Below are 14,664 nucleotides of genomic sequence, written 5' to 3' on the forward strand. Positions count from 1 at the left end.
GTTAAGCATGTGTTCAAGATCATTGCCATAATGAACTGCACTGTGATAAACTCTGGTTTTTAGTGAAATTCTTGAATTGCTTCAATACCCTGCAATACTCTTTTCTTTAATAGGAAGCTTCACCATAAACTGGGGGGAACTTTCACTCCAATATAAATGGATCCCATGATTCAAAGATTTATCACGTCCCTCGCTTCTTCTGCTCTGTCTGGGAGAAGAAGTTGCCCATATCTGTTGGGGGAGGGTAAGGATCATAGTCTTGCGGCAGCTGCTCTCAGGGGATCAGAGAGGAGCCAGGTTGGGTTTGCTGAAGCTGTTTGCAATGAGGAGTAAACATCTTGTCTTCTAACCGAAGCCATAGCTGCCAGTGCCCTTGCAATTTTAAGGGGTGAAAACGCCAGCACCCCTGGAGTGAAGAGGAGAGTGTGGTTTGCCAGGTAGAGTCCTCTCCTGTTACAATGAAACTCTGCTTGTAGTAAAGTTTTGGGAAGGTTGGGGGAGACTTCACTGTGAGAGATTCCACTGTATTTCAAAAGCATATGGGTTTGAGAAACTATCCTCTGTGAAGAGTGAATGAGGATATAGAGGGGGTGGTGAATGATATTTTGGCAGTAATTAACCTTTTGGTCTCAGCTTACTCACTCCTGATACTATTTAACTTCTTGGTTAAAGGGACCGTTGATTAAATGAAGGAGGAAAAGCTGTTAGAGGTAGCAGAAATGAAATATCATGGAGTCTATATTATACATGACCAGCAGGTGACTGCAAGCAGAAAAGCTTCTCAAAATAGACAAATGACATTTATAGTTGCATGCTTAATTATGCATATGTTTGTGTGAGCAAAAATCTATTGCTAATGGCACAAATTGCTCTTATTCAAACCTATTTATTTGCAAACCCATTGATATGCCTTGCTGCATTCTTAAAGGGCAGTCTTTAAGGGGGAAAAAAAAGCCTCTGTGAAGATTTATGGGAATTTTTTTGGAACTATTTCATGCTATTTAATAGCTTATATAGCAACTATCACATAGCACATATAGAATTCCAAGAGCATGCTCGGTGGAGTTTCTATACATACAGTCTCTGGATCCCAGGGAATGTGTGTGACATTGGAGACTTCACCCTTGAAAATGGGGTTGTGTGGAATACCTAATTCACTATTAAGCAGCTGCAAAGGGCAGGGGGCAGAAGGATTTTATAGTCACAATAGGGCGCTGTGAGCCCATGAGGACTGGAAAGCTTCCACAGGCTAACAGGTATAAAGGTGAATTTCTGTGAGGTTGGGCCTCTTTTCATTAGTAATTTATTGTAACATGATTGAGGAGTCTTAGTTGCAAAGCCAGGGCTCATGTGCAATAAAATATTGCTTTGTTGATTGTACGGGGGCTTTCATTAACAGATAAAATACACTCAATTGTTTCAAGCTGTGTTTTGTAGGAGTGAAGCACCTGTACTGTTGTTACTTATACAGAATCCAGAATGTGATAGGTGTTTTACAGGCCAAACAGACACAGTCCCTGCCTGGAGGATCTTATATCTGAATTGTAAACGTGAGGCAATGATTGAAAGCAACAGCCAGTGGAGGAAAACGAAGATTGCAGTAGTAAAATCATACGGTTACTTAGGTACTGAGCCTGCAAACCCATAAGGGCCAGATTCTCTGGTCTGGTAAGGCTGCTTTGCTGTTTATACAGCACAAAGTCTTAAAGCTGAGGAGAATGATTCCTCCCACCCCTCCCATAGGGTGTGTAAAGCTGTTGGAAGTGGCTTTGCCATTCCTGCTCCAAATGATTTTCCTACCCCTGAAGTAAGGGGAAGATGATGGGGGCATCACAGGGGCAAGGCATTGGCAGGCTGGTGAGCGTGGCAGAGAGGAACTCTGCTACAACAGATCCTCCATGGGCATCAGTTAGCCCTGTCCCTGGGCAGGGCTGGGCAGTCCTGAATCAGGAGCTGTAACCAGCTCCCTGTAGCCTCCCTTTTTTCAATCATCTTCAATCTGACCACAGCTCAGATAGAGAATCACGACATGAAATGTGCTTTTTTTTTTGTCCCAGCAGGTGAGTGATCTCCATGAAATCAGTGGTACTACTTACATGCTGAAAGTTATAGTGTTTGCGGGATCAAAGCCTAGTCATGAGCCACAAACAATAATGGAACACAGTGGGAAGGAAGAATGAATGTTACAATAGCAAAGTCATGCAGTTACTTAGGTTTGTCATTCATGCTTCTTGATGTTACCTTTACATACACACACAGTATATGGATTTTTTCCCCTTCCCTATTATTTTTCTTTAACTTTTTATATTCCTGCCCAGCCCTTGAACTTCACTATATTATGTAATTTTTTGATATAGTGCTCTCCACCAGTCGATCTCAAAGTGCTTCAAAATCTTTAATGTATTTATCCTCACCACAGCCCCGTGAGGTAAGGAAGTGCTATTATCTCATTTTACAGATGGGAACTGAGGCACAACAAAGTTGAGTGTCTTGCCTAAAGTCACACAGGAAATCTATGGCATAAGGAAAGAATATTTATTTAGAATAATTCTCTAATGTTATTACTTAACCAGTTCCCCTCATCCTGCACCCACTGATTTTAACTATATGCCAATTTATTTAATTTCATATACTAAACAGAATACAGTCCTAAAATTAGTGTAAATGAATGATGGATTAAAAGCAGCCTATGTTTTCATTTATATCACTTTCAGAAATCTAAGAATATTTAGAAATTCTTCATGTCCTTGTGTTGCCACTGCTTTATTTTCTGTAGCACAGATCAAAGAACAGAATACATACCCATAACACGAACTGCATAACACAAATCCTAAAAATGTTTGCAATAACTTGGCATAGATTTCAGACTAGAGTAAACAAATTTCTGGATGACTGATGTAAATACTTTTCTTGAAGCAAGCCGCTTACCACATTCATATTCTGAGACTGAAGAAGCGTGACATTTGCATGAACTTTTCTTTGTTAAACAATCCCTGATCACATGTTAAAATATGGATTAGATCATTATTTCCCATATATGTCTGAAGGTTAGTTTCCTATTTTTCTCTTTCTGGCTTAGGTAGACTATACTCCTCTTTCTCCTGTTTGATTCCATCATGCTATTTTTGCAATTTCTAACTTGGCATCTGCAATGAAATGAAAAACCAGTCTTCACTTTGTAAATATGTAATCATATAAATACACTTTTTATATGTGCTGTTGGGTAGAGTATCAAGGCTGCAATTCAAGTTGCTGGTTGTGAACTGTCTAAGCCATTTTTCTTTCAGGGAATTGACTTGCACTGAACCTGAAGATTGACTTACAATCTGTTAGAAGTTCTAAAGATATCTATTACTATTAGGAAGAGTGATTAGTAAACTTTGACAAGCCACCTCTCTGTTTTAAAGAAAGTGATACCGTACCTGCCTGGTGGATAAAAAAGGCATACTCAGCTGTTTAAATAAAAAAGGAAGATATCTACAAACAGCAAGAGTATTGGTTGTTAGTATTTATTTTCACTGCAATTCTTATCTGCTGCAGTACTTAAAAAGTACTAATGATTACTTTTGGTTACTAATAAATAGGGATTTTGATTTTTGGTTTGAACTGGAAGCAACTGATAATTCAAGAAAGCACTTAATCACATGTTTAAGTCCATCTGCATTCTGGAGAAGATTGGCATATGCATAACTTGAAGCATATATCAGTCTCATTGACTTCAGTGGCAACTAACAGGCATAACTTTAAAAATGTCCTTAAATGCTCTACTAAATAGGGAAGCTTCTCTGAATTGGGGCCATCATTTTTTTTTGTAATAATCACTTTTTAAAACTACACATTGATAAAAGTGGAAAATAGTAGGTGTTCTTCTAAAGGTATTTGCAACTGTCATTGACTTCCTCTTCATTCTGCTGCATGAACTGGATGGAAAAAAGCATGGACATGAAGTGGTCATTCACTTCCTGATTATAGATAGCAGTTTAAGAAGAATAAAGACATTTTCCATGTGCTACTGTGCTCCAGAAATACTGAGTGGCCAAAAATTGTGTGAATGCTGTCAGTGTCATTGTCCTGAGGTGAATTCTATCATGGGCTAATGCAACAACCTGTTCAGTTCAGAATCCTGCAATTGAAATAAACTGACGTTGTTATTTCTAAGCAGACACTGTTCTAACCAAAAATAAACACCTAAAATCAGGAAAACAAACCCTGAAAACTAGCATTCCTACTAATGAAAAAAAATACCATAGATACTCTAACTTTTTGTCAAGAGAACTTTTGAAGATTTAAGACTAGCACTGAAAAAAATATAGTATAACCTTTCTGTATAGTGGCCCCTCACACAAACTCTATTTCAAAATGGATTGGAGATTTTTTTGTTTTAAGTGACAGAGAAGTTAAATGAGGCAATGGGCAAAAGATTTTCTGTTACGATCAGGAATGAGATATAACCTGATGATCACAACCTATATAAGGGAAAGGTTTCTAGGCAGTAAAACTACAGAGACAACTTGCAGGAACACTGGTGAAACAGTGGGCAGGAAGAGAAGAGGCCGATGTTAAGGCAGGTATTGAGGAACACATTTAAAGAACACGCATAACCTTAGGAATGTGAGTAGTCATATGGACTTAAATGCAACTACTATAATGCTTGGATGCTTAAAGTTAAGCAGATGCTTAGGTGCTTTGCTAAATCGGGGCCTACGTGAGAGGAGGGAGCAGAGACAAGGTGTATGAGGTAGTTTGAGACAATTCCATGGAGGGTTTTTCAGACCAAGTTCTTGGACTGAACCAGTAATAACACACTGGCAAAATCAGAGTCCTAGTCCTGAGCGCCTGGATTTGTAGGATTTGGGAGCAGTAGAGTCACCATGCTTAATTCCTAGAAGGGAGGGACTATCAAGCTAATGTAACTTTTAAGCAACCTCTTGTGGAATTAAACAGCTATCTTTTAGGTGATATCTCTATAAAGGTTCAAATAGTGAAGAATTGTTGTAATCTTAATACTTAATATACTTCAAACATACTGTAACAAGATGGCTTGCCCCTTTGTGTGGCCTGGGCTCAGCCAACCCTGACTACTGGAGAGGCACACCTGAGCAGGGATTAGATCATTTTCCCCTATCAGAAAAGCAGGAAGCTGAGGGATAGAGGGCCAAGTGGAAATGCTCTGGGAGAACAGAGGCTGCTCAGGAGTGAATAGGCTCCAGCAGAGAGTCCTGGGACTTGGCAACTTGGGACTGAGACTCCAGGCAGGGAAGGCCTGGGAGGAGCCTTGGTCACCAGGTAAATACATAGGCTTGTAGATTTTGTTTTGGATGAAAAGAGAACAGACTTTGGAGGAGTAAGAAAAGACTCCAGCCTTCAGCGCTGAGAGTAGCCTGCCAAAGCAGGGAAGAGCTGAAGAGAGCAACCGTGGGGGAGAAGAGAAGTCCCAGGACTGAGTTTTGTTTTTTGTCAAATAAATTAGAGAAGGGGCATTTATTGTCCTCTCCGCCAAAGAAAAGAGCCCATGGAAAGTTTATTTAAGGAGTACCTTGAAAGGGGAAACCAAGGTGAAAACCCTCTTATAGGGCTGTCCAGAGGGGCAGGTTACCACCTGGCCGGTATTTGACCAGCTTAGCTTTTTTTTTTTTTTTCCTTTTTAAATGAATTTGCCAGTTGCCAGAAAAACAATTTAATCTGCTGGGTTCTTTTTATGTGGGTTTTAAGATTTGCATTATTATCATAATACACTAGTATATCTAATGTTAATAGTTTCTGTGTCCCACTAAAGATGCTGTGCTGTTCCCACTTCCACAGTTTGAGTAAGAAAATGATGTTCTCGATCTTATCTATATGTGTTCTCTCTCTAGATACTGTAAGTGGCTGTTGAAGGGATGGGGTTGCAGGGTTGCCTTGAGTTGGGGGTTGGCGTTGCGGTGGGCTTACCTTGTGAGGGGGGCAGGGGTTTTTTTGCATTTCTTAGGTGGTAACCCTAATTGAAACCACCAGCAGCACCTGGATAGAGTCCACTTGTTTACAGTGGTATAGTCAGGAAGATTTAAAACCTCCCTCTCATCAGTGAGGGAAGAGGAAGTGGAGAAGTGCAGAAGGACAAGATGGAAACCATAAGGCAAATCAGTTGGGAGGAAGAATTTAGTCAGAAAAATGTAAATAACTGTGAATTGTTTATGAATGCTTTACTAGATGCTCCAAAAGCCACAATTGAGAAAGGAGTCCCTATTGGTTAAATTACCAAGCTGGTTTAGAGGGAAAGTGAAGTCATCTATAAATATTTTATGTCATATATATATATATATATATATAATATAACAATATATTGTTATATATACACTATATATAATTCTGTGTGTGTGTATGTGTAAAGAAATGGAAGAAAAGGGAAGGTGATAGTAATAAATATAAATCAATAAAGGAAGCAAAGGGACGCAAAGAGAAATCTATGTCCAGCAGAGTTAAGGACAATAAAAAGGAGTTAAAGTATCTTAGGAACAAAAAGAATCCTGACAATGGTATTGGTCCATTACAAGATGAAAATGGTAAAATTATCAATAATAATGCAGAAAAGGCAGATGTTCAATAAATATTTCTTTTCTATATTAGGAAGTAGAAAAATAGATGAGGCAGTCTCATCATTTGGTGATAACTCTTTCCATTCTACTAGTATCCCACGAGGATGGTAAACATCAGCTACTAAAGTTAAACATTTTTAAATTAAGCAGGTCTTGCTCACTACTTTACAGTGAACAAATGGACTCTTCCCAGGAGGCCTCAGGGCAGCCCTGCAAGTGACCCCTAGCCTCAGTTTCTCCTGTCAAAGGGCTCCTTAAATAAACTCCACCCAGTGCTGAGTACAAATGCACTTGAAACCAGTGGGTATGTATTTGGCACGGCTCAGCCATGCCTCTGCTGCTACTACCAGTGCTACCACACCTACACTGCTATTTCTACTTCAAGCTAGCATGAGTTTGTGTACACAAGCAGGGGAGTCACACCTCTAGCTTGCAGTGTAGACACAGCCAGAGTTACAGCTAACCTGGGAAGCATATTTTGACAAGTGTTTTGCATTTTTGCCTTTACAGAAAATATTACAGCGTATGCAACATGTTATATAGTGTCTTTTTAAGAGAGTTCTTGGCAGTTCCCTAGGTTAAAATGTAGGATAGCCTGAATTTGAGTAGGGGAAGTGGACAGGAGACAGAGGAAGCCAATCTGACCCCTTATTATGATCAGGAATTTAAGCTTACATTTTAAACCACAGAGAGAATACCCCTTCTCATGTTTTCTGTTCATATGCTGGAAATAGGTATTACACTATATAAACTTCATTGTTTGCTACTCTGTTTGCTATATCCCATTACAGGTTGGAGGACCAAGTACAATCTTGTCCAGTCTTCATATAATATAATATTCATAATGTTGAAGTCAAAATAAAACCCACAAATAGAAAGGAAGTGTCTTAAGAAATTTCCCTGTAAGATATGCTGTATGCTGTCAGATCAGATTCCTATCATATGTACACTTTCTAGTTTCGAAACAGATTGTAATACTGGACTACAACTGGTGCAAAAAATAGAGTGCTGCACCTGTCTACACATTTTATCCATATGGTTTAAATGAACATTTTTCACAGTGTAATGTAAAATCACTCAGCTGAGAAAACCATGTGGCTCTTAGTGCTTTGGAACAACATAACTGAATTAAGGGTGCTTGTCACAGCTTTGTTCCTGACTTCTTGGTCTGCAAGGATTTGTAAGTATTTTTTCAGGGCTTGATCCTGCAAGATACTAAATGTTTTCTGGCACTGAGCATCCTCTTAAACTCATATTTAAGTTCATCACTGTTTAGCAAATAAATAACTTAAACACAAACTTAAGCATGTGCTTAAGTGTTGTGGTGAATATAGATGGTCTTCTGACGTGGGGCCTCAATTGGGAGTTGAGGGAACTCAGCACCTCGCAAACCAGCTCAGAACCTGATGGGATCAAGCTCTTAAACTGCACCGCACATCACAGGATTCTTGAGTAGTTCAAAGAATGAAGTGTTTTTGCATAGAAAGGTCCTATTATATAGACTGTAATCAGGGATCCTAGAACTGTGTTTGCTGTTGAAAAAATGCAGAATTTGCATTCTTACAGAGAATCTTTGGTTTTTACATTTTGTGAAAAAATAAAAACATATACAGTAGAACCCCGATTATCTGTTCTAATTGGGACCAAGGCCAGATCAGGCAATCAAATCTTTGGATAATTAGGATAATGGGCAAAAGCTTTCTATCCCTTACTTTAAGATGGCAGGGGGCTCCGGCTGTCAGCCCCTGCGTGGGCTGGTGGTTCAGTTAATATGTAGAGCTGGATAATGGAGGCTCGGATAAATGGCATTTTATTGTATTTGTATGTATCCAAAAACAAATAAAACATTGTGTCAAACTGATACCTAGTTATATTGTGGTTAGGGAAACGAAAGTGCAGCGTTTCATTTTAACCATGGAAAAAGGCAGATTTTTATGGGTTTTTTTTAATCAGAGAATTTTGGTTTTTTATCACGGAAAACTAGGATCCCTGAGTATAATATTGGGTTGCTGACATGTAGTACTATTGTCTTTTTGCTGAAACCATTGATATTAAGTAGTACTGTTATATATAGTTAATACACAGATTTCCTGTTCTAAATCCTTTTTAACTGTACCTAGATCCTTTCTACATCCTGTTTCAAAAAAGAATGTCCTTTCACTTTCTGGCTGGGTAATAAAGTAGTATAGTGATAAGAATATTTTTCTCCATCCCATTTTGCCTGGTATGCTTTCTGAAGTTTCTATGCTTTCTGCTGAGGACAGATGGAGATTGGGGACAAGCTGGAGTAAACCAGTTTACTTCTATTGACGTGAATGGCATTACAGTCATTTACACCTGCAGAAAATTTGACCCAAGATGGCAGAGAAATGTTGGACAACGATAAGTACCCATATCCTGTGAGCATAAGTTATTTAGCTAAAGACAAAGAACATTTCATGTATCATTGTCAATGTCTTGTCCTCTGACCTGCTCTGCTGCTGAGGTTTATCTATTTCCTGGAGGCTGTATTTGCTGCTCTTAGAGTATTTTGTCAGTGAATGAAAGGGCATCCCAATCACTGACATTTCTGTCAGTGCATGAACAGCATTGGTAGCATTCTAGATATCCTCAAGAAAGGAAGATGTCCTCATTGCTTCTGTTTAGATGTCTTCTGTCCTTTCAGGAGGACTGGCCCTTGGGGTCGTTATGACAACTTATGATTTCAGTGTGGTCAGTACAGTTGTTTACCTGCCACTTTTAGTTGGACAGTCAACATTTTTACCCATTTATGTTGAGGGTCAGTCTTCTTTCTGTGCTAATTTCTTGGTATATAGTTTACTGGCTCAAGAAGCATATTAGATGCTGACACTAAAGTTTATGTCCTCTTGACCATAATTCTCTGAACTGGTGATCCTAATGAAGCAATATGAGCTGTGTTGTGATCTTCTTCACCTTCTCCTGTTAATCAGGGTCAGTGGCTTTTGTTCTTTACCTCCAAGTATTCCTGTCAAGTGAGAGTATGTCTACACTGTAGACTGAAGTTGATTTACTTTAAATCGACTTTCACCTGCTGAATTTTAGAAGTCACAGGAGTGTGATCACATCACGCTCCTTGTGCCAGGCTCTTGCATCGCCACTCGCCACGCTTGGGTCGACATTCAAATCAGTGCACTGTGGGTAGCTATCCCACAGTGCAACTAGCTGCATCCGCTTTTGGGAAACTCATTGTCCTCCCATGATGCAACGTGCTCCCTCGCTCTCCCTTTTTGTCCCAAACAAACAACAAATGCTTTTTCGTGCCGTTTCTCTATGCTGTGTGCACGCTGTTGCTGGAGAGATATGGAGCCCACTCAGCTCTGCACTATCATTGTGAGCATCACAAATACCTTATGACTTACCCTGCAGTGTTTTCAGAGGTGAGAGAGGAGCTGCAGCACGGAAAATAGCGATGTTACTGAGGTCGCCTGCTACAAGCCATAGAGCGGAACAATTCCCATTTGCTGCAGGCTGTCACGCATCATCTTCAGTCCATGGAGCGCCAGTTCTGGTCTTGGGAAACAAGCACAGATTGGTGAGATTGCATCGTTATGAAGCTGTGGGATGATGAGCAGAGGCTGCAGAACTTTCATATGCGAAAGGCAACTTTCTTTGAATTTTGCGCGGAGCTGTCCCCAACCCTGAAGCATATGAAAGCTTGCTTGAGACCAGCTCTGACAGTGGAGAAGCAAGTGGCCATTGCTCTATGGAAGCTGGCAACCCCAGACTGCTACCAGGGAGTTGGGAATCAATTCGGAGTCTGTAATTTCATCGTTGGAGCTGCTGTGATGCAAGTATGCAGGGCCATCAATAGGCTTCTGCTGAGAAGGGTAGTGACTTTGGGAAACATGCAGGATATAGTGGACGGGTTTGCCACAATGAGGTTCCCAAACTGTGGGGGGGCAATAGATGGCACGCATATCCCTATCCTAGCACCTGACCACCTTGGCACAGAGTACATAAACCAGAAGGGATACTTCTCAGTGGTGTTGCAGGCCCTTGTGGATCACAGGGGATGTTTCACCGACAGCGAGAAATTGCTTTTCAATAACAGGCTCAGCAAGTGCAGAATGGTGATGAATGTTCATTTGGCTGTTTAAAAGCCAGATGGAGATGTCTGCTTACTAGGCTTGACATCAGTGAAAAAGACATCCCATCAATTATATCTACATGCTGTGTACTCCATAATTTGTGTAAAACAAAGGGGGAAAGTTCCCCCAGGGTTAGGTTGTGGAGGCTGATAGGGTGGCTGCAAATTTTGAGCAGCCAGATTCCAGTGCCATGCTCAGAGCCAACCACAGAGCGCTTCAGCTTTGGGAAGCATTGAAAAACCAGTTTTGCAATGAACTACAATAATGTATGTCTGTGATGTACCTTTATTTCCCATCCCCCACCCTCGCTCCAGCAGCCCACTTCCCCTTCTCTCCCCATCCTGCTCAGTCTCTTAGACCATTTGTGGGGTGGGGTCTGATAAAGCGGCAGGCAGTGGAGTGTTTTTGAGAGGCTGCAGAGGGAGTCTGTCCTGATGCTGCTCATCCTGGAGCTCTACCAGATGCCTCAGCATGTCAGACTGATCCCTCATAATACGGAACATCTCCTGCTGTGTATCATGCTCCTACTCCTGTGTAGATCTTCTGTGTTCCATGTCTAGTTTTTCAGACAAGGACATTCTCCAGGCTCTGAGCTCTGTGTCAGCAGCCACAGTGGTGTTCATCAGTTTGCTGAACATATCATCTCGCATTTTTTTTTCCCACTTCCTAATCTGGGAAAGTCTTTCAACTGGAGTTCGGCAAGGGGAACCGAAGGCTGAGGTGTCTACTATAAGATAAGCAAAGCACAAAGTTGCCATTGTTAGCTGACCCCAAGTAGTAAAGGAAATGTTACAATGTAAAAAATACGCCCCTTCATGTTCACAAGGCTAAGCCAGACCCGCATTCCATTCTGTACATCTTGGAAGGGTCAGACTGGATTTACAGACATGATAAGCAAGGGGCCCTTGCATCTGTTATAGAGAGGCTTCGTTAGCACTAAAATCCACAATTCACACTTGAGCAAGGAGAGGGATCACCAGGCTCCCCTGTAACATGCCAAAGACCAGTTTGGGAAGAGGTAGGTAGAACAGATTAGAGAACACTACGGGTAAATTGTAGTGGCAGAAAACACAGAGCAACTAGTGTCCTGACCCATAATGCCCATTGCAACAGTACTAGGACTAGGAATAGCCTTGGGGAGGCACCCAGTCCACAGCAGAGGAATAAAATGGAGTGACTGTATTGGTCGGCTACTTTAAACTTGCACCATCTTCCCTAGGTGACCATGTGTGATATCAGTCTCTTGAGGGTAACGCAGGCAGAAAGGGAAGATTTGCTGCAACCATTGGGGTACAGGCCTGGCCCTTATGTTGCTATGCTGTGTTTTGGAATGATGCCTACTCATTTAATTGCAGAGTGGTGGGGAAAAGTATCCTACTGTGGCGGAAGAAGTAAGGCTGCCCTCCCCAGAAACCTTCTGCAAAGGTTAACAGATTACCTACATGAAAGTTTCCTTGAGATATCCACAGAGGATTCTCGGAGCATACCTCTGCACATAAATAGTCCGTTCTGCGAGTAACCCTCCACTGAAGTTTGCCATCACCCAGTCAGACCTTCCCTCAAAAACACAAACACCTTTTAAGAAGCTGGACTGGGGACATAACTGCAAAAAAAAAAAAAAAAAAAATTTACCACACACACTCACCAGATGTGCCTTCCCCTCCATCTCGATCAGTCCCGCTGTCTTGTGAGTTGCTGGACTGCTCTGAGGTAATGAACAGGTCCTGGCTCTCAGGGAGCACGGATACTCCGCTCTCCTGCACCCTACTCTCCTCATCCTCATCCTCCTAGTCCACAGAGTCCTCCTCATTTGTCCTCATTTGAGATTCTTTGGAGGTATCGATGCTGCGTGGTGGCACAGTAGTAGGGTCACCTCCAAGAATTGCATGCAGCTCCTCTAAAAGTGGCATGTTTTGGGTGAGGAGCTAGAACATCTGTTAGCTTCCCTAGTTTTCTGATAAGCCTGACTCAGCTCTGATCTTAACACGGGACTGCCATGCATTCCTGTTGTGCCCCTTCTCCAACATGACGTGAGATATCTTCTTGTATATATCTAAATTTCTTTTGCTGGCTCAGAGCTGAGCCAGAACAGACTTTTCGCTCCACAGACCGATGAGATTCAAGACCTCTGGTCGACTCCAAGCTAGAGCGCATTTGTGCCGTGCAGTCACCATGAGCAGTTCAGCTACAAAGCTCTCTCCATGCTGTCTAAACAGGAAATGGAAATTCAAAATTTCCCAGGGCTTGAGGGGAGAAGCTATTTCCTGTTTACATGGCCACGTTACAGCAGAACGTGAATGTCCAGAGTGGTCACAATGGGGCATTATGGGATACCTCCCGGAATCCAATGGTGTCGATTTACATTGCATTCTACTTACATGGATGCAAATTCAACCCATGGAATTCAAATTCAGCACTACGCTACTTGCAGAGGTGGTTTTATTACTTTTACTGTGCTTTAAATCAATGGAACTTATGTGCCAGTGGAGACACATACTTTAAGGGGTGACATAAGCGGCATTATATAGAACTCCATTGCCCGTGTAGACCAGGCCCCAGTCTTCCAAAATGACACCAGCCTTCTTCATGTCTTCCTTCAGCATCTCAAATCACCTTTTTCTAAATCTTCCTTGTGGGCTTTGTCTCCTGACTACTAGAACTTGTACTCTCTGGTCAACATATCCCAAATCTTGTCATCTCACATGACTTAACAATCTCAGTCCACACTCCCTCAGTTTTTCTGTTATGCGGGCTATCTATACCATGGCTCGTACCATTTCATTGAATAGTCTATCAGCTCTTGTCTTACCTAGCATCTACCTGCGCATTTTCATTTGGACAGTGTGAAGTAGCTGTTCTTCTCTCTTCCTCATTGGCCAGCATTCCAACCCATACATCATAGTTGGCCTAATTATGGTTTTCTACACTTTTCTCCTTAGTTTACTTGGCATATTCTTACTGTAGAGAATTTCCATTAATTTCTTCATTTGCACCAAGCACTTATCATGCGACTCCTAACACTTGCACTTCCATTCCCACCATAGCTCAACGCTGAACCCAGATATTTAGATTGTTGTGCAGACTTTATCTAGTTTTACTGGCTTCTTGTCCCTTATTGTCCCTCTCAATGAATCATCAAATGTATTCAGCTTTTTGTTGACTAATTTGTAAACCATTTTCTTCTAAGGCAACCCTCTATTTTCTAGTTCCCTTTGAAGTTCATATTTATCTTTTGCAGCACAACGTAACGTCACTGGCAAAAAGCATGTTCCATGGAACCTCTCTCCTAATCCCCCATGTCAAGGTGTCCATTACATTCATAAAGAGGAATGGGTTTATGGCTGATCTTTGATTGTAGGCCTACCCTCACAGAGCTATTCTAACAATGTGAAATGTGGATCCTTTGTATTGCCCAGAGCTTTGTTCAGTTCTTTGCTATTTTGTAGTGACTTTTCCACTAAACCACTTGACTACACATAGTAATGGTTTGAGGTGATGTGCTTGAACTGACATCAAAGATAATTGCCAAAATGAATTACCCATGAATTGTGAACCAATATCTATTGTTGCCTCTTCTGGAATCCCATGATGAATAACAGTTTACAGTGTTATTACATCAGTACTCTAGGTGTTGTGCAACTTTAATTAGCCTCCTTTTTATGTTAATTAGCCTCACCTTCTATGCTAATGAGGTCAGAGTAAGGAGTTATGTGCCAGGGAAGGAGGGGTTACCTTAGGAGTGAGAACATCAAAATGGATAGGGGAGGGGCTAGGAGTGAAGAGGATCCCCCTTCCAACTGCCATTCTTAACAGTCACTTGCTGGATCTTTCTTATTACCAATCCTTACCTAAGAATCCTCTTCCTAAAACTAATCATTATTCTAAATGTTATAAAAATGTCATGATACTGATACCACTCTTTTCAGTTACCCAAATATTCAATCCATCAATCTCAGAATTTGTTTAAACCCCTTTCTAGG

At 41.2% G+C, this 14,664-nt stretch overlaps 1 protein-coding gene across 1 annotated transcript in view; it reads left to right on the forward strand.

The window, feature by feature from the left end:
* The first annotated feature begins 353 nt into the window (after positions 1 to 353).
* METTL21C (methyltransferase 21C, AARS1 lysine) overlaps positions 354 to 14,664 on the forward strand; it is a 38,896-nt gene continuing 24,585 nt past the window's right edge. The window contains exon 1 of the mRNA XM_067536906.1: positions 354 to 437. The gene's annotated coding sequence lies outside the window, so the exon portion shown is untranslated. The remainder of the gene's footprint in view (positions 438 to 14,664) is intronic.

The sequence above is a fragment of the Emydura macquarii genome, unplaced genomic scaffold (genome assembly GCF_026122565.2).
Source record: "Emydura macquarii macquarii isolate MOO-44397 ecotype Brisbane River unplaced genomic scaffold, CSIRO-AGI_Emac_v2 contig_3671, whole genome shotgun sequence".
Taxonomy (NCBI): domain Eukaryota; kingdom Metazoa; phylum Chordata; order Testudines; family Chelidae; genus Emydura; species Emydura macquarii.